Here is a 25,048-nt window from a genome sequence, read left to right as displayed (position 1 = left end):
CCTATTTGGGACCTGTGCTGCTTACTGGGGACATTTACCTGCCTTTTAGGGACCAATGCTGCCTCTTGGGGATTCTTGCACCACACTAGTCTGAGCCTGAGGTAAAAGTGGAGTTCCACCAATATGGGCACTGGTGAGGCTGCATTGATGGGCAGTGCAGTCTGTATGTCTCTGTATGGGCAATTTTATTGCTGGTATATTGTTTTTGTAGCGCTGTATATATGTTGGTATTTTACTAATAGCAATTTTGAATCCCTAGGAAACAATGATATCAAGAAAGAGAAAAAATTGACTCGAAGTGTAGGATATTCGAAGAACCCAAAAGAATCGGTAAGTTTGATGATTTAACTTTACTTCTTCATTTTTAATATTGTATTTGTTCCTATTTTGTTTTATGATTTCTAAATAAGATATGTGCAGTGTGCATATGAATTTGGTGCTAATTTTTTTTTAAAACTATATTCCGGCCCACCAATGGTCCGAGAGACCGTGATCTGGCCCCCTGTTTAAAAGGTTTGAGGACCCCTGGCCTAGTGCATTGTAGCTCATGTGTATGAAAGCAGCCTGCTGTCAGAATTACCTAATTGGTGGACTCTTAGGGAGCTCATTCTGCATGGAGCCCTGTGAAGACAAACCTATAGCACTGTGTGAGGCCTTCAATAAGAGACACACAATATACATGAGGAGAGCCCTGACCAAATGGGCAAACAATGACGTTGGCTGCAGGTAAAATGCTGGACTGTACTGGAGCATAAACTGAAGTTTGTACTTTGAACCTTATCTGCAATATGTCCACTGTGAGCTTCAGTGAATGTTATCAGCAATTAGAAACGCCAGTGATAAAAACCCTCAGGTGCCTATTCATCAAGACAGACATTTTGTATGTCAGCTTTAATGAAGGGTGCACCGCACTAACCTCCGACCGGTTCCCCTGCTGCTCATCGCTGATCGCGCAAGAAGGTCCTGGATCATTTCTTGTCGGGCGCTTCTTGCTGGGCTTCCTGTGGCGCCGACGAGTGACGCGTGGAGGCGGGCGGGAGGACGTCTGGATTGCCGCGTCTGACAGGTAAGTAGCGACCCCCGACCCCTGCGATGTCGCTGGTGAGATCTGCCTGTGTGGCAGCTCACTAGCGACCACTTAGCGATGCACCAGCGATCCATATCGTTGTCGGGATCGCTGGTGCATCGCTAAGTGTAACGGTACCCTAAGATGGGCCAAATTCACTAAAGGGAACCTGTCACCCCCTTGGATGTACCTAGCCTATTAATATGGGCATACAGGTACTAGAATGCTTAAAATAGTCCTACCTGTAGGCCTCATATCTGCTGTCTTGTTGTGCAGAAATTTATGTTAATGCATCCTTTTAGGCTCTGGGGCGTGCGGCGCCTGGAAGAAAACTCTGGCTCCGGTCTTCATTAGCGTACTTGTCGCCTCCCATCAGCGCCACATTGTCCTGTGACGTCTAGTGCAATTGCGATATTTCATGTTACTTTACGGCCCATCCGTGGGCATTGGCTTCTTGTTTCTTCTGCGCAGGCACGCATAAGAGGCATACAGGTAGGACTATTCTAAGTATTCTTTAACCTGTATGCCCATATTAATAAGTTAGATAAGTCCAAGGGGGTGACAGATTTCCTTTAAGAGCTCATTCAGACATCTGTGCACATCGGTCTGAGAAAGAACCGCAAATGCTTGAACTGGCCGCAGGTCTCCTGACCCGAGTGTGACAGCTTCTGGTATTTCTATGGGGGAGCACAATTCAAAGTGCACAGATCGATCACGAGCACGGTTGGTCTGGGCTCATACAATACCATGTTATCGGCAGCAATTATTTGTAAAACTCCTAAAAATTGAATCACCTGACAAAGAAATATTTTGCTCGTTCCTTGATGATTGCTGAACTGAAAAGGGAGGTTCATAATCGATAATTGGGAACACTTATTTTCTGGTCTGCCTAAATATGCCCTAAGATACGATGAACTGAGTAAGTAAGCACCGTAAATGAAGATTAGGTTTTGGCTTACAAACACTGAAGTAAAAAACTGAAATACTCAACGTGTGCACATGGCCTTAGACGAGCTGTGGAGTCTCGCCAACACCCCAGCTTCACCCTTCCAGGCAAGGCTGGCATTAAAACGCCAAAAGTCCCAACATTTTGGCGCAACTACGAGTTATGCCAAAAGTTTGCAACTTTTCAAAGTGTTTACGCCATTTTTATTATGTAAAAGCTTTGATGAATCAGGGCGTGTGTGTGTGTTCATATTCGTCCATATTTTAAGACTTCTACAGAAGTTCTATCACAGCAATGTTTAGCCATCATTTCTGGTAAAATGAAAGTTGTGCTGTAATTGGCTGCTTTGGACAATGAAGATGGTGTCCATACCTTGGGGGACACTACTTGGGAGAGAGAACATTTCAGTATTCTTACAAGTCAGAAGTTTCTTTTAGCTGGAGCTCAGCACCGTTACAAATCTCCCTGACTGAACCTGCATTTCAATGGAAAATGACAGTGTAGCAACCATGAATAAAACCTAATAGAGCAGGCCATCAATTTTCCACAGTCACACTGCGTGTAAAGCCCCCGTTACACACTGCGATATCGCTAGCAATATCGCGGTAAAGTCACCGATTTTGTGACGTTATAGCGATATTGCTAGCGATATCGCTGTGTCTGATACTTACCTCCGACCGGCTCCCCCGCTGGTTATCGCTGATCGCGCGAGACGCTGCTGGACCATTCCTCATCGGTCACTTCCTGTGGCGCCGACGAGCGACGCGTGGAGCCGGGCGGGAGGATGCAGGATCGCCGCGTCTGACAGGTAAGTAGCGACCCCCGACCCCAGCGATGTCGCTGGTGAGATCTGCCTGTGTGGCAGCTCACTAGCGAACACCTAGCGATGCACCAGGGATCCTGACCGCGTCATATCGCTGGTCGGGATCGCTGGTACATCGCTAGGTGTAACGGTACCCTTAGAAGTGAACATTTAAGGGCTCGATGAGATGAGTGTATTTGATCATGTCTCCTCCTTATGGGCCACAGATTGCACCAATCATTGCCAGTGCAATTTTCCAAGTTGATTGGTGATTTACATGGAAAAATGGGCCAGAATAAAGTCTGCAAAGTAAAGGCCTGTTTCACACATCAGTTTTTTTGTGTCAGTTAAAATCCGCCAAAATGGCGGAAAGCGGATCCGTTGTTAACTGATATGAACAGATGGCACCGGTCCATTTTTTGGATGGATCCGCCGAATGAAGAATTTTAAAGGAACGAGAGAGAGATTTTTTTCTATCCGCCAGAAATGATTTCAGGGTTAAATTTCCACCTGACTTCATCAGGCCCCTGGCCTACTACCGCTTCATTGATGATATTTTAATCATCTGGACGGAGTCTGAGCAACAGCTAAAGACGTTCCACGAACAGTTTAATCAATTTCATCCCACCATCAATTTAACACTCAACTACTCCAGTACCGAGATTAATTTTTTGGACACCATCATTAAGCTAAAAAACAATGAAATAGAGACATCCCTGTATCAGAAGCCTATCGACAGTCCAACATACCTTAAATGGGACAGTTTCCATCCAAAACACAAAGAACTCTATTATCTACCGCCAAGTCATCAGATACAATCGTATATGTTCCAACCCCATGGATAGAGACAAACACCTTGGTCGCCTCAAAAAGACCTTTTTGAATCAGGGTTACCATCCAAGAACAATTGAAAACAAAATTACAAGAGCCACCAGATTGTCAAGGAATCACCTGCTACATTACAAAGCTAAAGAAGAAAATAACCGGGTGCCTCTAGTAGTCACCCACAACCCAAATCTGGAGGTGCTAAGGGGAGCTGCATGGAAATTACAACCTTTACTACAAAAAGATGCACAAGTACAATCCATATTTCCAGACCCCCCACTGCTGTGTTTTAGGCAGCCCCCAAATTTAAGAAGCATCATTGTCAGAAGCTCCCTGTCCTCTCCAACAGCTGCAGGAACCTTTCCTTGCAACCAGAAAAAATGTAAAACCTGTCCATTTATAATGACCACGGACAAGATAAAGATCCCCAACTCACATCAGGACTACAAGATCCCAGGTACTTTCACCTGCATTACATCTAATGTGGTGTACTTAATTATTTGTACTAAATGTCCAACTGGGGGTCTGTATGTGGGGGAGACAGGGCAAAAGCTTAGAACAAGGATGAATGCTCATCGTCACACTATAAGAGAAAAAAGAATGGATCTACCTGTGGCAAAACATTTCTGTATCCCTGATCACAGCAGCATGGATATGAAATTACTGGTATTGAAAGGTAACTTCACATCTCAGAGAGAGAGACGAGTTTGGGAGTACAAATTTATGACGAACTTTGACACTCTCAGTGCTGGAATGAATGTGTCGCATGGATTTATGTCTTTTTACATCAATTAAGGAATTTCCTTTTAAAACCTTGCGGGGGCAACACAGAACTAGACCCCAATCAGAGGACCATAAAACATCCAGACTCCTTATCTATGAACTGGTCCAATGTTTATATTTATGTTTCTCCCTCTCCCATATTGATAGTTCTGCTTCACGTCACTTGCCTTATCTATTGCATTTTTTCTAGGCTGTATTGTGCATAAATATGTGACTTCAGATTTTGTATTAGTCTAGCCTGATGAAGAGACCTGAGTAGTCTCGAAAGCTTGCAATGTATTACCATCTTTTCAGTTAGCCATTAAAAGGTATCAGCTACAGAGGACTCTCAATCCTGAATATTTTTCTATCCACTGGCTAACACGGTACAAAGATATACATCTTTCCTGTATCACCTGACTTCATTCATCCGGGCATGCGCACTATAAAAATGCGGATCCTGCAGTACAAAAAACGTTACATGTTCCGTCCAGGCATCTCGGCGGACGCAAAAAAATTGACGGATCCGAAAAAAAAACCGGATCCAACGGATGGCCATCCATCAAGACCCGCCGGTAATGCAAATCAATGGGGAAAAAAACGGATCCGCCCAAAAAAATGGCGGATCCGTTTTTTTTGCAAAAACGGCGGATTTTGACTGATGGTCAAAAACGGAAGTGTGAAACAGGCCTAAAGGCAACTCTGGCACCCATTAACAATGTGGATAAACAGAGTCAGTCAAATCCGCAATTTGCAAAAGCGACTGGCCCTCTTTTCAATTAGCTTCATAAACCTGGCCTAAGATCAGGTCCAGACGGGGGCATTTCACAGTCTGAACATAGACCACCGTGTCCCAAATTACAGCCTTATGTGTCTATGAGGCCATAGTCAGTCCAAGCATTGTGGTCAATGTGTGGACCATGAAATAAGATTGTATGAATCCAGGCAAATGGACAACAGACCACAGTAGTCCATACAGCTCCAGCTGGTACAGCAGCCTTGTAGCTCCCTTGTAAAGTTCCAGCTACTAGAGAATGTTAATAACGACAAACCGAGACCCCCACATTTCTGCTTAGGCACTTAGATGATGATAGGATTGTAAGCAATCTACAGGTATACCAAGTTGGGTTTCGTAAAATGGTTGGCATCCAACTGTTGAGGCCAATTACAGCTGTGTGAAGTCAGTGCAGAGGCTCCCATACACATTAGATAGCTGTCACAACGAATGATGCTTCAGGTCATCGTTTGGACGTCTTTGCCATGTTTCTCATACACAGCAGTGTTCATTCAGCTGTGCGCTCGTGTTCTCTATGGGAAAATTTTTCACGGACAATTCTGTCGGCTGCTTATCTACTGAGATTATGTTAAAAATACTGCAAACTTCATTGCTGGTGTTGTCTGCAAGGAATCAACATGCTGCCAATCTGAAAATCCTCATCAAATGATAATTTATGTGTGGAAAATGTCTATGTGTTCATGATATTTCTTAGACATCAGCTACATTGTTTTCAATTTGGTGCAGCAAAAAAGTCTACCTTTTCCCTAAGGTCGATATCACAAATCATTTTTTTATTTTCTCGCATGTTAAAAATTGACCTTTTAATTTTATTGCACTGCATCGTGCTTTTAGTCCGCTGTCAGATTTTACAATCCTTGTTGCATATGATTCTCTCATATGAAGAAGGCCATTGACTCACAGAAAAGCATACATACTGCAATACCTGGACTGACTGCTGGCCTCCAACCCAAACTTAAAGCCTTGTAGAACCATGAGGTTGCATGTTTGGGTCAGGAGACGCACTGTCAAACAAGGAATTGCGGTTCACATGCAGACCATAAAATACGCTCATGAGATCCCATATGTAAGCTATAGACACGAGTTATGAAATGTTCTATAAATGTCTGTTCTGTTTCTGATCTAAGGATCTCGGCTTTTAGATGTACATGATCAGTAGTGAAGATCCTCTACAGATCAGAGGATAAAGGCGCCGGGAAGGAAAGCCGGCACTCATCTCAGAACTCCTAGAGATGAGTGCCGGCTGTCAAACTGAAACACACAGAGGGCTAAAATGAAAAATGTGGACAAAGTCGCGGGCCAACCAGTATTCAGTATAATGGGCCCCACAGTCCTCCATTTAGAATAATGGGCCCCACATAGTGCTCCATTTAGAATAATGGGCCCCACATAGTCCTTGATTTAGAATAATGGGCCCCACACAGTCCTCAGTTTAGAATAATGGGCCCGACATAGTCCTCCATACAGTATAACAAGCCCCAATTAGTCCTCCATACAGTAAAATGGTCGAACATAGGGGTGGAAGTTCTGGTGTCAAGTGTCAAATCTAACCACCCTGCGGATCAGAGTTTTACATGTATTTGCCAGAGTGAAGAGGAAATAGCTTGAGTATGGTATCATAATGGTAAGGAAAATCCTGATGTTACCATTTTACTACAGTAAATTTATCAGTTAAACTTGAGCCATGTATGAGGGAGTCGGGGATATTTAGAGCGGGAGGTTTGACTTACCGACTCCACAGTCCTGGCCACAAGTATTTGTAGACCACCCTTACATGTGGTTAAAACACAGCCCTGATTTTGGCAGCAACTTGCCAATATGTGTCTCTACCCTTAGGGAATGTGAACACTTTTTTCAGGTGGGTGCACTCAGGAACACGCCTGAAAAAGCACTTAGAAAATTATGAAAAGAATAAACATATGCATTGCAACATGCTGATTTTATGTTCTGTCCTTTAGAGCTTCTTTTCACAGTTTCAAGCTTTGAAAGCCGTGAGGCAGCTAAAAGAAGTCCCTGGTCCATTCTTCAGGCGTCTTCTGCTTGGAAGCCGCTCATTAGTATATACACCATATATAGTTAAAAATAGCTGAACAAAAGCAAAGTTGCTGCAAACACTACCAAAGCAACGCCAGATGTGGGAAACCGCACATTTCACCCTTAGCGTGGCAAAGGGTGAAGCTCGCACCATCTGCCGTATAAATTGATATGCTGCAAACCACAAGCCGGCAGGCTGGCATGTTGGCAGGTGCTGCCAGTTTATGCTGTGGATATAATTTGCAGTATGTGCTTGAGATTTCTTAAAATCTTATCCAGTTTGCCGACACTGTAGAATGCAACAGATGTTTTGCAAGTGAAAATGCCGCCCAATAGCCAACCATTCCTGGTTAGTGGTTCTTCCCCTTTGAAATCTCTATGACCTAGGATTAAAGTAAGGAGCCGTCATGGAAACTATTTCCACCGTTACAAATCAATGAATATCAAAGGTCTGAAAACATCAACGACTGATAATTAGTGATCTTAGCCGTGACCATATAATCTCCTAGAGGTTGGACAATTGCAGTGTCACACAGTGGAAAAATGAAATCACGATTGGTGCCATCAGACCTCCATGTTTCCATGTACAGTTGCAGATTTTGATTGTACATAGATGCAGTATATGTTGGTGTACCTACTAGGGCCTCAGTCAAGCAGGATTTATATGTAATCCCAGCTGTGCATGTGCACACATAATTCCTGGGATAGGTATATTTTGCAGGTAAATGATCACAACAGATGACTGATTCCCAGAACTGGGTCAGTCTTATCTCTTCCATTTCCACGCTATGGTCAGAAGTCTTAGTAATTAAAAGAATGATACAAGCTATACAAGATGGGGATCTTCCCTCCAGTACAGACTCCCACACGACGAAGCTACATACTGAAGAGCGAAGCGCGCGTCGGGGATTCAGGGAGGTCTTTGCTCCTGGGCTGGCCTTGCCTTTGGCACCATATTCTTGGTATGTTCTACTTGCTTCCATTCGGATTTTAAGTGCACTACTGCACTTTATCTGTTATTGCTACTATGTGGGCCTGCCAATCACTGTTACTTATATAAAAGTCTAATGTAGCTAGCTATGCATGGATGCATGCGGTGGCTACTGGGCCTACACTGATATTTATGGGCTTCAGACTGTTTACTGTGTATGCACCAATTGCATGTGTCAGCTCTGTTCATGGTCTTTGATCATTTTTTATTAGTGTTTGTGTTTTAATAAAGATTTTTTTTGTTATGTTTGAAGCATTTTAGCCTCCCATTGTTCACCTTTGTGCATCATATACTCTCATGTGGAGTTGTTCCAGGGTCCATTAGGATTTATTTTTCGTTCTTTTTATATGATCCAGTTGTCATGTATTTGTTGAACCTTGTGGGTTTTGAAATAATAGATGTAGAAGGAGATGGCCCAGAAGAGACAGGATGAATGATAATGCAGCAGGAAGCCATGGCTGTCAGTACATCTGGGTATTGTGACCAGCCATAACTCATCCACCAGTACAGAGTGCTGCCCCTCTACTCCACAGTGCCAGCTGGGCAGCCCCCCACACACACCATGGCTGTCAGTACATCTGGATATTGTGACCCGCCATAACTCACCCACCAGTACAGAGTGCTGCCCCGCTACTCCACAGTGCCAGCTGGGAAGCCCCCCAGACACTCAGCATGGCTGTAAGCATATAAGCTTACTGTGCCCAGCCATATCTCATCCACCAGTAGCCATTGCTGCCCCTCTACTCCACAGTGCCAGCTGGGCAGCCCCCCACACACTCAGCATCGCTGTCAGCATATCTGGGTACTGTGCCCAGCCATAACTCATCCACCAGCACCCAGTGCTGCCGCTCTACTCCAGAGTGCCAGCTGGGCAGCCCCCCACACACTCAGCCTGGCTGTCAGCATATCTGGGTACGGTGCCCTGCCCAGCCATAACTCAACCACCAGTACCTAGTGCTGCCCCTCTGCTCCATAGTGCCAGCTGGGGAGCCCCCCACACTATTAGCATGGCTGTCAGCATATCTGGGTACTGTGCCCAGCCATAACTCACCCACCAGCACCCAGTGCTGCCCCTCTACTCCACAGTGCCAGCTGGGCAGCCCTCCACACACTCAGCATGGCTGTCAGCATATCTGGGTACTGTGCCCAGCCATAACTCATCCACCAGTACCTATTGCTGCCCCTCTACTCCACAGTGCCAGCTGGACAGCCCACCACACACTCAGCACGGCTGTCAGCATATCTGGGTACTGTGCCCAGCCATAACTCATCCACCAGCACCCAGTGCTGCCCCTCTACTCCACAGTGCCAGCTGGGCAGCCCCCCACACACTCAGCATGGCTGTCAGCATATCTGCTTACTGTGCCCAGCAATAACTCATCCACCAGCACCCAGTGCTGCCCCTCTACTCCACAGTGCCAGCTGGGCAGCCCCCCACACACTCAGCATGGCTGTCAGCATATCTGGTTACTGTGCCCAGCAATAGCTCATCCACCAGCACCCAGTGCTGCCCCTCTACTCCACAGTGCCAGCTGGGCAGCCCCCCACACACTCAGCATGGCTGTCAGCATATCTGGGTACGGTGCCCAGCCATAACTCATCCACCAGTACCTAGTGCTGCCCCTCTACTCCACAGTGCCAGCTGAGAAGCCCCCCACGCACTAAGCATGGCTGTCAGCACATCTGGGTACTGTGCCCAGCCATACCTCATCCACCAGTACCAAGTGCTGCCCCTTTACTCCACAGTGCCAGCTGGGCAGCCCCCTACACACTCAGCACGGCTGTCAGCATATCTGGGTACTGTGCCCAGCCATAACTCATCCACCAGTACCTAGTGCTGCCTCTCTACTCCACAGTGCCAGCTGGGCAGCCCCCCCACACACTCAGCATGGCTGTCAGCATATCTGGGTACTGTGCCCAGCCATAACTCATCCACCAGTACCTAGTGCTGCCTCTCTACTCCACAGTGCCAGCTGGGCAGCCCCCCCACACACTCAGCATGGCTGTCAGCATATCTGGGTACTGAGACCAGCCATAACTCATCCACCAGCAACCAGTGCTGCCCCTCTACTCCACAGTGCCAGCTGGGCAGCCCCACACACTCAGCGTGGCTGTCAGCATATCTGCTTACTGTGCCCAGCAATAACTCATCCACCAGCACCCAGTGCTGCCCCTCTACTCCACAGTGCCAGCTGGGCAGCCCCACACACTCAGCATGGCTGTCAGCATATCTGCTTACTGTGCCCAGCAAAAACTCATCCACCAGCACCCAGTGCTTCCCCTCTACTCCACAGTGCCAGCTGGGCAGCCCCACACACTCAGCATGGCTGTCAGCATATCTGCTTACTGTGCCCAGCTATAACTCATCCACCAGCACCCAGTGCTGCCCCTCTACTCCACAGTGCCAGCTGGGCAGCACCCCACACACTCAGCACGGCTGTCAGCATATCTGGGTACTGTGCCCAGCCATAACTCATCCACCAATACCAAGTGCTGCCCCTTTACTCCACAGTGCCAGCTGGGCAGCCCCCTACACACTCAGCATGGCTGTCAGCATATCTGGGTACTTTGCCCAGCCATAACTCATCCACCAGTACCAAGTGCTGCCCCTTTACTCCACAGTGCCAGCTGGGCAGCCCCCTACACACTCAGCATGGCTGTCAGCATATCTGGGTACTGTGCCCAGCCATAACTCATCCACCAGTACCCAGTGCTGCCCCTCTACTCCACAGTGCCAGCTGGGCAGCCCCCCACACACTCAGCACGGCTGTCAGCATATCTGGGTACTGTGCCCAGCCATAACTCATCCACCAGTACCTAGTGCTGCCTCTCTACTCCACAAAGCCAGCTGGGCAGCCCCCCCCCACACTCAGCATGGCTGTCAGCATATCTGGGTACTGTGACCAGCCATATCTCATCCACCAGCACCCAGTGCTGCCCCTCTACTCCACAGTGCCAGCTGGGCAGCCCCCCACACACTCAGCATGGCTGTCAGCATATCTGGGTACTGTGACCAGCCATAACTCATTCACCAGCACCCAGTGCTGCCCCTCTACTCCACAGTGCCAGCTGGGCAGCCCCCCACACACTCAGCACAGCTGTCAGCATATGTGGGTACTGTGCCCAGCCATAACTCATCCACCAGCACCCAGTGCTGCCCCTCTACTCCACAGTGCCAGCTGGGCAGCCCCACACACTCAGCATGGCTGTCAGCATATCTGCTTACTGCGCCCAGCAATAACTCATCCACCAGCACCCAGTGCTGCCCCTCTACTCCACAGTGCCAGCTGGGCAGCCCCCCACACACTCAGCACGGCTGTCAGCATATCTGGGTACTGTGCCCAGCCATAACTCATCCACCAGCACCCAGTGCTGCCCCTCTACTCCACAGTGCCAGCTGGGCAGCCCCCCACACGCTCAGCATGGCTGTCAGCATATCTGGGTACTGTGACCAGCCATAACTCATCCACCAGTACCAAGTGCTGCCCCTTTACTCCACAGTGCCAGCTGGGCAGCCCCCTACACACTCAGCATGGCTGTCAGCATATCTGGGTACTTTGCCCAGCCATAACTCATCCACCAGTACCAAGTGCTGCCCCTTTACTTCACAGTGCCAGCTGGGCAGCCCCCCACACACTCAGCATGGCTGTCAGCATATCTGGGTACTGTGCCCAGCCATAACTCATCCACCAGTACCTAGTGCTGCCTCTCTACTCCACAGTGCCAGCTGGGCAGCCCCCCACACACTCAGCACGGCTGTCAGTATATCTGGGTACTGTGCCCAGCCATAACTCATCCACCAGTACCTAGTGCTGCCTCTCTACTCCACAGTGCCAGCTGGGCAGCCCCCCCACACACTCAGCATGGCTGTCAGCATATCTGGGTACTGTGACCAGCCATAACTCATCCACCAGCACCCAGTGCTGCCCCTCTACTCCACAGTGCCAGCTGGGCAGCCCCCCACACACTCAGCATGGCTGTCAGCATATCTGGGTACTGTGACCAGCCATAACTCATTCACCAGCACCCAGTGCTGCCCCTCTACTCCACAGTGCCAGCTGGGCAGCCCCCCACACACTCAGCACGGCTGTCAGCATATCTGGGTACTGTGCCCAGCCATCACTCATCCACCAGCACCCAGTGCTGCCCCTCTACTCCACAGTGCCAGCTGGGCAGCCCCACACACTCAGCATGGCTGTCAGCATATTTGCTTACTGCGCCCAGCAATAACTCATCCACCAGTACCCAGTGCTGCCCCTCTACTCCACAGTGCCAGCTGGGCAGCCCCCCACACACTCAGCATGGCTATCAGCATATCTGGGTACTGTGCCAAGCCATAACTCATCCACCAATACCTAGTGCTGCCTCTCTACTCCACAGTGCCAGCTGGGCAGCCCCCCCACACACTCAGCATGGCTGTCAGCATTTCTGGGTACTGTGCCCAGCCATAACTCATCCACCAGCACCCAGTGCTGCCCCTTTACTCCACAGTGCCAGCTGGGCAGCCCCCCACATACTCAGCATGGCTGTCAGCATATCTGGGTACTGTGCCCAGCCATAACTCATCCACCAGCACCCAGTGCTGCCCCTCTACTCCACAGTGCCAGCTGGGCAGCCCCCCACACACTCAGCATGGCTGTCAGCATATCTGGGTACTGTGCCCAGCCATAACTCATCCACCAGCACCCAGTGCTGCCCCTCTACTCCACAGTGCCAGCTGGGCAGCCCCCCACACACTCAGCATGGCTGTCAGCATATCTGGGTACTGTGACCAGCCATAACTCATCCACCAATACCTAGTGCTGCCTCTCTACTCCACAGTGCCAGCTGGGCAGCCCCCCACACACTCAGCATGGCTGTCAGCATATCTGGGTACTGTGACCAGCCATAACTCATCCACCAGCACCCAGTGCTGCCCCTCTACTCCACAGTGCCAGCTGGGCAGCCCACCACACACTCAGCATGGCTGTCAGCATATCTGGGTACTGTAACCAGCCATAACTCATTCACCAGCACCCAGTGCTTCCCCTCTACTCCACAGTGCCAGCTGGGCAGCCCCCCACACACTCAGCATGGCTGTCAGCATATCTGGGTACTGTGACCAGCCATAACTCATTCACCAGCACCCAGTGCTGCCCCTCTACTCCACAGTGCCAGCTGGGCAGCCCCCCACACACTCAGCACGGCTGTCAGCATATCTGGGTACTGTGCACAGCCATAACTCATCCACCAGCACCCAGTGCTGCCCCGCTACTCCACAGTGCCAGCTGGGCAGCCCCCCACACACTCAGCATGGCTGTCAGCATATCTGGGTACTGTGCCCAGCCATAACTCATCCACCAATACCTAGTGCTGCCTCTCTACTCCACAGTGCCAGCTGGGCAGCCCCCCCACACACTCAGCATGGCTGTCAGCATATCTGGGTACTGTGCCCAGCCATAACTCATCCACCAGCACCCAGTGCTGCCCCTTTACTCCACAGTGCCAGCTGGGCAGCCCCCCACATACTCAGCATGGCTGTCAGCATATCTGGGTACTGTGCCCAGCCATAACTCATCCACCAGCACCCAGTGCTGCCCCTCTACTCCACAGTGCCAGCTGGGCAGCCCCCCACACACTCAGCATGGCTGTCAGCATATCTGGGTACTGTGCCCAACCATAACTCATCCACCAGCACCCAGTGCTGCCCCTCTACTCCACAGTGCCAGCTGGGCAGCCCCCCACACACTCAGCATGGCTGTCAGCATATCTGGGTACTGTGCCCAGCCATAACTCATCCACCAATACCTAGTGCTGCCTCTCTACTCCACAGTGCCAGCTGGGCAGCCCCCCACACACTCAGCATGGCTGTCAGCATATCTGGGTACTGTGACCAGCCATAACTCATCCACCAGCACCCAGTGCTGCCCCTTTACTCCACAGTGCCAGCTGGGCAGCCCCCCACACACCATGGCTGTCAGTATATCTGGGTACTGTGACCAGCCATAACTCATCCACCAGCACCCAGTGCTGCCCCTCTACTCCACAGTGCCAGCTGGGCAGCCCCCCACACACCATGGCTGCCAGTATATCTGGGTACTGTGACCAGCCATAACTCATCCACCAGCACCCAGTGCTGCCCCTCTACTCCACAGTGCCAGCAGGGCAGCCCCCCACACACTCAGCATGGCTGTCAGCATATCTGGGTACTGTGCCCAGCCATAACTCATCCACCAATACCTAGTGCTGCCTCTCTACTCCACAGTGCCAGCTGGGCAGCCCCCCACACACTCAGCATGGCTGTCAGCATATCTGGGTACTGTGACCAGCCATAACTCATCCACCAGCACCCAGTGCTGCCCCTCTACTCCACAGTGCCAGCTGGGCAGCCCCCCACACACTCAGCATGGCTGTCAGCATATCTGGGTACTGTGACCAGCCATAACTCATTCACCAGCACCCAGTGCTTCCCCTCTACTCCACAGTGCCAGCTGGGCAGCCCCCCACACACTCAGCATGGCTGTCAGCATATCTGGGTACTCTGACCAGCCATAACTCATTCACCAGCACCCAGTGCTGCCCCTCTACTCCACAGTGCCAGCTGGGCAGCCCCCCACACACTCAGCACGGCTGTCAGCATATCTGGGTACTGTGCCCAGCCATAACTCATCCACCAGCACCCAGTGCTGCCCCTCTACTCCACAGTGCCAGCTGGGCAGCCCCACACACTCAGCATGGCTGTCAGCATATCTGCTTACTGCGCCCAGCAATAACTCATCCACCAGTACCCAGTGCTGCCCCTCTACTCCACAGTGCCAGCTGGGCAGCCCCCCACACACTCAGCATGGCTGTCAGCATATCTGGGTACTGTGCCCAGCCATAACTCATCCACCAGCACCCAGTGCTGCCCCTCTACTCCACAGTGCCAGCTGGGCAGCCCCACACACTCAGCATGGCTGTCAGCATATCTGCTTACTGCACCCAGCAATAACTCATCCACCAGTACCCAGTGCTGCCCCTCTACTCCACAGTGCCAGCTGGGCAGCCCCCCACACACTCAGCATGGCTGTCAGCATATCTGGGTACTGTGCCCAGCCATAACTCATCCACCAGCACCCAGTGCTGCCCCTTTACTCCACAGTGCCAGCTGGGCAGCCCCCCACATACTCAGCATGGCTGTCAGCATATCTGGGTACTGTGCCCAGCCATAACTCATCCACCAGCACCCAGTGCTGCCCCTCTACTCCACAGTGCCAGCTGGGCAGCCCCCCACACACTCAGCATGTCTGTCAGCATATCTGGGTACTGTGCCCAGCCATAACTCATCCACCAGCACCCAGTGCTGCCCCTCTACTCCACAGTGCCAGCTGGGCAGCCCCCCACACACTCAGCATGGCTGTCAGCATATCTGGGTACTGTGCCCAGCCATAACTCATCCACCAATACCTAGTGCTGCCTCTCTACTCCACAGTGCCAGCTGGGCAGCCCCCCACACACTCAGCATGGCTGTCAGCATATCTGGGTACTGTGCCCAGCCATAACTCATCCACCAGCACCCAGTGCTGCCCCTCTACTCCACAGTGCCAGCTGGGCAGCCCCCCACACACTCAGCATGGCTGTCAGCATATCTGGGTACTGTGACCAGCCATAACTCATTCACCAGCACCCAGTGCTTCCCCTCTACTCCACAGTGCCAGCTGGGCAGCCCCCCACACACTCAGCATGGCTGTCAGCATATCTGGGTACTGTGACCAGCCATAACTCATTCACCAGCACCCAGTGCTGCCCCTCTACTCCACAGTGCCAGCTGGGCAGCCCCCCACACACTCAGCACGGCTGTCAGCATATCTGAGTACTGTGCCCAGCCATAACTCATCCACCAGCACCCAGTGCTGCCCCGCTACTCCACAGTGCCAGCTGGGCAGCCCCCCACACACTCAGCATGGCTGTCAGCATATCTGGGTACTGTGCCCAGCCATAACTCATCCACCAATACCTAGTGCTGCCTCTCTACTCCACAGTGCCAGCTGGGCAGCCCCCCACACACTCAGCATGGCTGTCAGCATATCTGGGTACTGTGACCAGCCATAACTCATCCACCAGCACCCAGTGCTGCCCAGCTACTCCACAGTGCCAGCAGGGCAGCCCCCCACACACTCAGCATGGCTGTCAGCATATCTGGGTACTGTGACCAGCCATAACTCATTCCCCAGCACCCAGTGCTTCCCCTCTACTCCACAGTGCCAGCTGGGCAGCCCCCCACACACTCAGCATGGCTGTCAGCATATCTGGGTACTGTGACCAGCCATAACTCATTCACCAGCACCCAGTGCTGCCCCTCTACTCCACAGTGCCAGCTGGGCATCCCCATACACACTCAGCATGGCTGTCAGCATATCTGGGTACTGTGCCCAGCCATAACTCATCCACCAATACCTAGTGCTGCCTCTCTACTCCACAGTGCCAGCTGGGCAGCCCCCCACACACTCAGCATGGCTGTCAGCATATCTGGGTACTGTGACCAGCCATAACTCATCCACCAGCACCCAGTGCTGCCCCTCTACTCCACAGTGCCAGCTGGGCAGCCCCACACACTCAGCATGGCTGTCAGCATATCTGCTTACTGCGCCCAGCAATAACTCATCCACCAGTACCCAGTGCTGCCCCTCTACTCCACAGTGCCAGCTGGGCAGCCCCCCACACACTCAGCATGGCTGTCAGCATATCTGGGTACTGTGCCCAGCCATAACTCATCCACCAGCACCCAGTGCTGCCCCTTTACTCCACAGTGCCAGCTGGGCAGCCCCCCACATACTCAGCATGGCTGTCAGCATATCTGGGTACTGTGCCCAGCCATAACTCATCCACCAGCACCCAGTGCTGCCCCTCTACTCCACAGTGCCAGCTGGGCAGCCCCCCACACACTCAGCATGTCTGTCAGCATATCTGGGTACTGTGCCCAGCCATAACTCATCCACCAGCACCCAGTGCTGCCCCTCTACTCCACAGTGCCAGCTGGGCAGCCCCCCACACACTCAGCATGGCTGTCAGCATATCTGGGTACTGTGCCCAGCCATAACTCATCCACCAATACCTAGTGCTGCCTCTCTACTCCACAGTGCCAGCTGGGCAGCCCCCCACACACTCAGCATGGCTGTCAGCATATCTGGGTACTGTGCCCAGCCATAACTCATCCACCAGCACCCAGTGCTGCCCCTCTACTCCACAGTGCCAGCTGGGCAGCCCCCCACACACTCAGCATGGCTGTCAGCATATCTGGGTACTGTGACCAGCCATAACTCATTCACCAGCACCCAGTGCTGCCCCTCTACTCCACAGTGCCAGCTGGGCAGCCCCCCACACACTCAGCACGGCTGTCAGCATATCTGAGTACTGTGCCCAGCCATAACTCATCCACCAATACCTAGTGCTGCCTCTCTACTCCACAGTGCCAGCTGGGCAGCCCCCCACACACTCAGCATGGCTGTCAGCATATCTGGGTACTGTGACCAGCCATAACTCATCCACCAGCACCCAGTGCTGCCCCGCTACTCCACAGTGCCAGCAGGGCAGCCCCCCACACACTCAGCATGGCTGTCAGCATATCTGGGTACTGTGACCAGCCATAACTCATTCCCCAGCACCCAGTGCTTCCCCTCTACTCCACAGTGCCAGCTGGGCAGCCCCCCACACACTCAGCATGGCTGTCAGCATATCTGGGTACTGTGACCAGCCATAACTCATTCACCAGCACCCAGTGCTGCCCCTCTACTCCACAGTGCCAGCTGGGCATCCCCATACACACTCAGCACGGCTGTCAGCATATCTGGGTACTGTGCCCAGCCATAACTCATCCACCAGCACCCAGTGCTGCCCCGCTACTCCACAGTGCCAGCTGGGCAGCCCCCCACACACTCAGCATGGCTGTCAGCATATCTGGGTACTGTGCCCAGCCATAACTCATCCACCAATACCTAGTGCTGCCTCTCTACTCAACAGTGCCAGCTGGGCAGCCCCCCCACACACTCAGCATGGCTGTCAGCATATCTGGGTACTGTGCCCAGCCATAACTCATCCACCAGCACCCAGTGCTGCCCCTCTACTCCACAGTGCCAGCTGGGGAGCCCCCCACACACTCAGCATGGCTGTCAGCATATCTGGGTACTGTGCCCAGCCATAACTCATCCACCAGCACCCAGTGCTGCCCCTTTACTCCACAGTGCCAGCTGGGCAGCCCCCCACATACTCAGCATGGCTGTCAGCATATCTGGGTACTGTGCCCAGCCATAACTCATCCACCAGCACCCAATGCTGCCCCTCTACTCCACAGTGCCAGCTGGGCAGCCCCCCACACACTCAGCATGGCTGTCAGCATATCTGGGTACTGTGCCCAGCCATAACTCATCCACCAGCACCCAGTGCTGCCCCTCTACTCCACAGTGCCAGCTGGGCAGCCCCCCACATACTCAGCATGGCTGTCAGCATATCTGGGTACTGTGCCCAGCCATAACTCATCCACCAATACCTAGTGCTGCCTCTCTACTCCACAGTGCCAGCTGGGCAGCCCCCCACACACCATGGCTGTCAGTATATCTGGGTACTGTGCCCAGCCATAACTCATCCACCAGCACCCAGTGCTGCCCCTCTACTCCACAGTGCCAGCTGGGCAGCCCCCCACACACTCAGCATGGCTGTCAGCATATCTGGGTACTGTGCCCAGCCATAACTCATCCACCAATACCTAGTGCTGCCTCTCTACTCCACAGTGCCAGCTGGGCAGCCCCCCACACACTCAGCATGGCTGTCAGCATATCTGGGTACTGTGACCAGCCATAACTCATCCACCAGCACCCAGTGCTGCCCCTCTACTCCACAGTGCCAGCTGGGCAGCCCCCCACACACTCAGCATGGCTGTCAGCATATCTGGGTACTGTGACCAGCCATAACTCATTCACCAGCACCCAGTGCTTCCCCTCTACTCCACAGTGCCAGCTGGGCAGCCCCCCACACTCAGCATGGCTGTCAGCATATCTGGGTACTGTGACCAGCCATAACTCATTCACCAGCACCCAGTGCTGCCCCTCTACTCCACAGTGCCAGCTGGGCAGCCCCCCACACACTCAGCACGGCTGTCAGCATATCTGGGTACTGTGCCCAGCCATAACTCATCCACCAGCACCCAGTGCTGCCCCTCTACTCCACAGTGCCAGCTGGGCAGCCCCACACACTCAGCATGGCTGTCAGCATATCTGCTTACTGCGCCCAGCAATAACTCATCCACCAGTACCCAGTGCTGCCCCTCTACTCCACAGTGCCAGCTGGGCAGCCCCCCACACACTCAGCATGGCTGTCAGCATATCTGGGTACTGTGCCCAGCCATAACTCATCCACCAGCACCCAGTGCTGCCCCTCTACTCCACAGTGCCAGCTGGGCAGCCCCACACACTCAGCATGGCTGTCAGCATATCTGCTTACTGCGCCCAGCAATAACTCATCCACCAGTACCCAGTGCTGCCCCTCTACTCCACAGTGCCAGCTGGGCAGCCCCCCACACACTCAGCATGGCTGTCAGCATATCTGGGTACTGTGCCCAGCCATAACTCATCCACCAGCACCCAGTGCTGCCCCTTTACTCCACAGTGCCAGCTGGGCAGCCCCCCACATACTCAGCATGGCTGTCAGCATATCTGGGTACTGTGCCCAGCCATAACTCATCCACCAGCACCCAGTGCTGCCCCTCTACTCCACAGTGCCAGCTGGGCAGCCCCCCACACACTCAGCATGGCTGTCAGCATATCTGGGTACTGTGCCCAGCCATAACTCATCCACCAGCACCCAGTGCTGCCCCTCTACTCCACAGTGCCAGCTGGGCAGCCCCCCACACACTCAGCATGGCTGTCAGCATATCTGGGTACTGTGCCCAGCCATAACTCATCCACCAATACCTAGTGCTGCCTCTCTACTCCACAGTGCCAGCTGGGCAGCCCCCCACACACTCAGCATGGCTGTCAGCATATCTGGGTACTGTGACCAGCCATAACTCATCCACCAGCACCCAGTGCTGCCCCTTTACTCCACAGTGCCAGCTGGGCAGCCCCCCACACACCATGGCTGTCAGTATATCTGGGTACTGTGACCAGCCATAACTCATCCACCAGCACCCAGTGCTGCCCCTCTACTCCACAGTGCCAGCTGGGCAGCCCCCCACACACCATGGCTGTCAGTATATCTGGGTACTGTGACCAGCCATAACTCATCCACCAGCACCCAGTGCTGCCCCTCTACTCCACAGTGCCAGCTGGGCAGCCCCCCACACACTCAGCATGGCTGTCAGCATATCTGGGTACTGTGCCCAGCCATAACTCATCCACCAATACCTAGTGCTGCCTCTCTACTCCACAGTGCCAGCTGGGCAGCCCCCCACACACTCAGCATGGCTGTCAGCATATCTGGGTACTGTGACCAGCCATAACTCATCCACCAGCACCCAGTGCTTCCCCTCTACTCCACAGTGCCAGCTGGGCAGCCCCCCACACATTCAGCATGGCTGTCAGCATATCTGGGTACTGTGACCAGCCATAACTCATTCACCAGCACCCAGTGCTGCCCCTCTACTCCACAGTGCCAGCTGGGCAGCCCCCCACACACTCAGCACGGCTGTCAGCATATCTGGGTACTGTGCCCAGCCATAACTCATCCACCAGCACCCAGTGCTGCCCCTCTACTCCACAGTGCCAGCTGGGCAGCCCCACACACTCAGCATGGCTGTCAGCATATCTGCTTACTGCGCCCAGCAATAACTCATCCACCAGTACCCAGTGCTGCCCCTCTACTCCACAGTGCCAGCTGGGCAGCCCCCCACACACTCAGCATGGCTGTCAGCATATCTGGGTACTGTGCCCAGCCATAACTCATCCACCAATACCTAGTGCTGCCTCTCTACTCCACAGTGCCAGCTGGGCAGCCCCCCCACACACTCAGCATGGCTGTCAGCATATCTGGGTACTGTGCCCAGCCATAACTCATCCACCAGCACCCAGTGCTGCCCCTTTACTCCACAGTGCCAGCTGTGCAGCCCCCCACATACTCAGCATGGCTGTCAGCATATCTGGGTACTGTGCCCAGCCATAACTCATCCACCAGCACCCAGTGCTGCCCCTCTACTCCACAGTGCCAGCTGGGCAGCCCCCCACACACTCAGCATGGCTGTCAGCATATCTGGGTACTGTGACCAGCCATAACTCATCCACCAGCACCCAGTGCTGCCCCTTTACTCCACAGTGCCAGCTGGGCAGCCCCCCACACACCATGGCTGTCAGTTTATCTGGGTACTGTGACCAGCCATAACTCATCCACCAGCACCCAGTGCTGCCCCTCTACTCCACAGTGCCAGCTGGGCAGCCCCCCACACACTCAGCATGGCTGTCAGCATATCTGAGTACTGTGCCCAGCCATAACTCATCCACCAGCACCCAGTGCTGCCCCTCTACTCCACAGTGCCAGCTGGGGAGCCCCCCACACACTCAGCATGGCTGTCAGCATATCTGGGTACTGTGCCCAGCCATAACTCATCCACCAGCACCCAGTGCTGCCCCTCTACTCCACAGTGCCAGCTGGGGAGCCCCCCACACACTCAGCATGGCTGTCAGCATATCTGGGTACTGTGACCAGCCATAACTCATCCACCAGCACCCAGTGCTGCCCCTCTACTCCACAGTGCCAGCTGGGGAGCCCCCCACACACTCAGCATGGCTGTCAGCATATCTGGGTACTGTGACCAGCCATAACTCATTCACCAGCACCCAGTGCTTCCCCTCTACTCCACAGTGCCAGCTGGGCAGCCCCCCACACACTCAGCATGGCTGTCAGCATATCTGGGTACTGTGACCAGCCATAACTCATTCACCAGCACCCAGTGCTGCCCCTCTACTCCACAGTGCCAGCTGGGCAGCCCCCCACACACTCAGCACGGCTGTCAGCATATCTGGGTACTGTGCCCAGCCATAACTCATCCACCAGCACCCAGTGCTGCCCCTCTACTCCACAGTGCCAGCTGGGCAGCCCCACACACTCAGCATGGCTGTCAGCATATCTGCTTACTGCGCCCAGCAATAACTCATCCACCAGTACCCAGTGCTGCCCCTCTACTCCACAGTGCCAGCTGGGCAGCCCCCCACACACTCAGCATGGCTGTCAGCATATCTGGGTACTGTGCCCAGCCATAACTCATCCACCAATACCTAGTGCTGCCTCTCTACTCCACAGTGCCAGCTGGGCAGCCCCCCCACACACTCAGCATGGCTGTCAGCATATCTGGGTACTGTGCCCAGCCATAACTCATCCACCAGCACCCAGTGCTGCCCCTTTACTCCACAGTGCCAGCTGGGCAGCCCCCCACATACTCAGCATGGCTGTCAGCATATCTGGGTACTGTGCCCAGCCATAACTCATCCACCAGCACCCAGTGCTGCCCCTCTACTCCACAGTGCCAGCTGGGCAGCCCCCCACACACTCAGCATGGCTGTCAGCATATCTGGGTACTGTGACCAGCCATAACTCATCCACCAGCAACCAGTGCTGCCCCTTTACTCCACAGTGCCAGCTGGGCAGCCCCCCACACACCATGGCTGTCAGTTTATCTGGGTACTGTGACCAGCCATAACTCATCCACCAGCACCCAGTGCTGCCCCTCTACTCCACAGTGCCAGCTGGGCAGCCCCCCACACACTCAGCATGGCTGTCAGCATATCTGGGTACTGTGCCCAGCCATAACTCATCCACCAGCACCCAGTGCTGCCCCTCTACTCCACAGTGCCAGCTGGGGAGCCCCCCACACACTCAGCATGGCTGTCAGCATATCTGGGTACTGTGCCCAGCCATAACTCATCCACCAGCACCCAGTGCTGCCCCTCTACTCCACAGTGCCAGCTGGGGAGCCCCCCACACACTCAGCATGGCTGTCAGCATATCTGGGTACTGTGACCAGCCATAACTCATCCACCAGCACCCAGTGCTGCCCCTCTACTCCACAGTGCCAGCTGGGCAGCCCCCCACACACCATGGCTGTCAGTTTATCTGGGTACTGTGACCAGCCATAACTCATCCACCAGCACCCAGTGCTGCCCCTCTACTCCACAGTGCCAGCTGGGCAGCCCCCCACACACTCAGCATGGCTGTCAGCATATCTGGGTACTGTGCCCAGCCATAACTCATCCACCAGCACCCAGTGCTGCCCCTCTACTCCACAGTGCCAGCTGGGGAGCCCCCCACACACTCAGCATGGCTGTCAGCATATCTGGGTACTGTGCCCAGCCATAACTCATCCACCAGCACCCAGTGCTGCCCCTCTACTCCACAGTGCCAGCTGGGGAGCCCCCCACACACTCAGCATGGCTGTCAGCATATCTGGGTACTGTGACCAGCCATAACTCATCCACCAGCACCCAGTGCTGCCCCTCTACTCCACAGTGCCAGCTGGGCAGCCCCCCACACACTCAGCATGGCTGTCAGCATATCTGGGTACTGTGACCAGCCATAACTCATCCACCAGCACCCAGTGCTGCCCCTCTACTCCACAGTGCCAGCTGGGGAGCCCCCCACACACTCAGCATGGCTGTCAGCATATCTGGGTACTGTGCCCAGCCATAACTCATCCACCAGCACCCAGTGCTGCCCCTCTACTCCACAGTGCCAGCTGGGGAGCCCCCCACACACTCAGCATAGCTGTCAGCATATCTGGGTACTGTGACCAGCCATAACTCATCCACCAGCACCCAGTGCTGCCCCTCTACTCCACAGTGCCAGCTGGGCAGCCCCACACACTCAGCATGGCTGTCAGCATATCTGCTTACTGCGCCCAGCAATAACTCATCCACCAGTACCCAGTGCTGCCCCTCTACTCCACAGTGCCAGCTGGGCAGCCCCCACACACTCAGCATGGCTGTCAGCATATCTGGGTACTGTGCCCAGCCATAACTCATCCACCAATACCTAGTGCTGCCTCTCTACTCCACAGTGCCAGCTGGGCAGCCCCCCCACACACTCAGCATGGCTGTCAGCATATCTGGGTACTGTGCCCAGCCATAACTCATCCACCAGCACCCAGTGCTGCCCCTTTACTCCACAGTGCCAGCTGTGCAGCCCCCCACATACTCAGCATGGCTGTCAGCATATCTGGGTACTGTGCCCAGCCATAACTCATCCACCAGCACCCAGTGCTGCCCCTCTACTCCACAGTGCCAGCTGGGCAGCCCCCCACACACTCAGCATGGCTGTCAGCATATCTGGGTACTGTGACCAGCCATAACTCATCCACCAGCACCCAGTGCTGCCCCTTTACTCCACAGTGCCAGCTGGGCAGCCCCCCACACACCATGGCTGTCAGTTTATCTGGGTACTGTGACCAGCCATAACTCATCCACCAGCACCCAGTGCTGCCCCTCTACTCCACAGTGCCAGCTGGGCAGCCCCCCACACACTCAGCATGGCTGTCAGCATATCTGGGTACTGTGACCAGCCATAACTCATCCACCAGTAACTAGTGCTGCCCCTCTACTCCACAGTGCCAGCTGGGGAGCCCCCCACACACTCAGCATGGCTGTCAGCATATCTGGGTACTGTGCCCAGCCATAACTCATCCACCAGCACCCAGTGCTGCCCCTCTACTCCACAGTGCCAGCTGGGGAGCCCCCCACACACTCAGCATGGCTGTCAGCATATCTGGGTACTGTGACCAGCCATAACTCATCCACCAGCACCCAGTGCTGCCCCTCTACTCCACAGTGCCAGCTGGGCAGCCCCCCACACACTCAGCATGGCTGTCAGCATATCTGGGTACTGTGCCCAGC

General features: G+C 53.8%; 1 protein-coding gene across 12 annotated transcripts in view; it reads right to left on the bottom strand.

Annotated features, from left to right (window-relative positions):
• SEC31A (SEC31 homolog A, COPII coat complex component) overlaps nucleotides 1–25,048 on the bottom strand; it is a 130,132-nt gene that overhangs the window by 103,889 nt on the left and 1,195 nt on the right. The gene's annotated exons all lie outside the window — the stretch shown is intronic.

The sequence above is a fragment of the Dendrobates tinctorius genome, unplaced genomic scaffold (assembly GCF_039654945.1).
Source record: "Dendrobates tinctorius isolate UK_male_01 unplaced genomic scaffold, ASM3965494v1 ptg000011l, whole genome shotgun sequence".
Taxonomy (NCBI): domain Eukaryota; kingdom Metazoa; phylum Chordata; class Amphibia; order Anura; family Dendrobatidae; genus Dendrobates; species Dendrobates tinctorius.
This window is presented reverse-complemented; position numbering and strand designations above follow the sequence as displayed.